The sequence below is a fragment of the Camellia sinensis genome, chromosome 12 (assembly GCF_055761805.1).
Source record: "Camellia sinensis isolate YWXY chromosome 12, ASM5576180v1, whole genome shotgun sequence".
NCBI lineage: Eukaryota > Viridiplantae > Streptophyta > Magnoliopsida > Ericales > Theaceae > Camellia > Camellia sinensis.
Genome location: NC_138972.1, coordinates 142,372,963 through 142,375,178, shown reverse-complemented (window position 1 = coordinate 142,375,178; position 2,216 = coordinate 142,372,963). Strand labels below are relative to the sequence as shown.

At 34.2% G+C, this 2,216-nt stretch overlaps 1 long non-coding RNA gene across 2 annotated transcripts; it reads right to left on the bottom strand.

The window, feature by feature from the left end:
- Window positions 1-1,030: 1,030 nt before the first annotated feature.
- Window positions 1,031-2,216, bottom strand: LOC145804837 (uncharacterized). Of its 2 annotated transcripts, none has more exons than XR_014347380.1 (2): window positions 1,848-2,216; window positions 1,031-1,373 (listed from the first exon to the last, which is right to left on the bottom strand). It is a non-coding gene; the product is annotated as an uncharacterized LOC145804837 (long non-coding RNA). The 2 variants fall into 2 exon arrangements; XR_014347381.1 differs by having other exon boundaries at window positions 1,031-1,369; window positions 1,848-2,213.

Sequence of the window (2,216 nt, the reverse complement as noted above, 5' to 3'; positions counted from 1 at the left end):
GGTTGGTAGATAGATTACCTTGTACTGCCGCAGGCAGGTTTTGTTTCCAAAGCTTGTACATTTGAAAAGATAATGAAATGAAACGGACTTTTTATCTGAAAAAGTGTTTACATTTACACATTTCATGCATTGCATCTGTAACATGCCCGGGGGCGTACCCGCGCGTGTTAAACAGTTCGGACCCCCGAGATCCCTTTGATCTATTCTCACGAGTGCAATGTGAAACGTAGATGAGAGTCCAGATTTGGCAACTTTTATTGAAAATCCATTTTTATTGCAATTTTGTCAAAAATGGACTGCGTCATCAGATCTCAGAGTCGCCACCTAATATTTTGGGAAATTAGGAAACCCATGACTCGGTGCCAAGGCCACTGTTCGTCGTAACCAAGGATGCTTGGCTCGGAACCTTAGGTATGAGAGGGGAAGGTCAATAATGAGCACCCCCGCCCACCCGATCAAAGATCGGCCTTTACTAACCATGATATGAATTTTATTTTATTTATATGTTCATGTTCTGATTAATTAATAAATCCTAAAATTTACTATGTGAAGCATACAAGTATAGACTATGCCATTCATTTTGGAGCAATTTGATATCATGCATTTTGAAAGAGTTTTGACGATGTACAACCCAAATAAATTGAGTTTACAAGCATGAAAAATCAACATCATTCCAAATTAAGCGACACAACCTCCATCCACCAGCATTCATAGAGTTATATCACATAAGCAACTAGCCTCATGGTAGGATGCTAGACATAATAAGAAAAACACAACCACACGGGATGCTAAAGCATAAAAACTCACATGTTTGATGTCCCACGAACAAGCTGCAAAACAAAGTTAGTAAAATATGCATGATCTTATATACAAAACCCTAATGCAATTCACTCATGAGATGCAACTAAAGATTCGGCTTCTAAAATATGATATGTGAATCATCTCAAGAACATGAGGTAGCGCACATAATCACATAGGAATTGATTAAATCCACAAATGCAAACTTAGCCGAATCAAGATGCATGAAACATGGATGCAAAGCATAACTATGATAAAAAATAAATATGATGTTTATGTACAAATAAAGAAAGCAAGTAAAAGAACGGGATAGAAAGAAGCGGGACGGGGAATTATTACAACATTTTAAAGAATAATTACAAACCAAATTAGAGAGGGATGAGGAGAATATTACAACAAAATAAAAACCTCACAATACACTCAAAATAAAATAAATAAATAAAATAAAAGCTTCATGTTCTTTAGAACCGCCGGCGGAAATTAGTCAATATTGGGAGATTACGCCATCTTGTTCGGAAGAAGCTAACCGACCGGCCAAATAGGCCGGCCGGCGAACTAGGCCAAGCAAAACCTGTCTTGTTGCGAAACCAAGAAAAGGAACAAACAAAAAATATGTAGGTGGCTCAACTAACCACTACAGGTTAGATTAAAAAAAAAAGAAAATAAATATAAAATAAAATAAAAAAAGTGAAAACTCACAACATAAACCTAAAGTAATAAAACAAATATAAGATAGAACATGCAAAATTACAACAAAACTAATATGAGACTAATACACGAAAAAAATAAATAAAATAAATATGAGGTAAAACATGCAAGATTACAACAAAACTAATATGAAATTAAAGTATGCGAATAAAAATAAATAAATAAATAATTATGAGCTAAACAAACCGCTAGGATTATAACAACACACTATGAAATATAAAGTAAGAAAATAAATATGAGATAAACAAACCACTTGGATTATAACAAAACACAACGAAATAAGAAGCAAGAATATAAATATAAGATATAAAATATAAGAAAATGAAAGATTAAAAATTCACCTTCCAAAGAAAGATTGAACTTCTTGATTTCCAAACTTTCTCTTGATCACCCTCAAGTGTAGGAAGTGTGTTCTCAAATCCTCAATTCGAAATTATGGAGTTTATGGAGTTTGTGGTATGGAAAATGGCTAACTCTCTAGTTTTCCTCACTTTCAATCACTAAAAATTCTTCCTTATGATCGAGGCGATTGATCTTTGGCTATATCAGAATTTTTGGAGTGGTTTTGGTGTATGGAAATGAGGAATTTCAGTAGCTATGGAAGGTATGGGGTGTATATGGAAGATAGGAATATTTTTGGCTCAAAAACTCAAATTCTCTCTCTTTTTCACTCTTTTCTCACTCCTTTCTCTTCAATTTCGTGGTCCTCC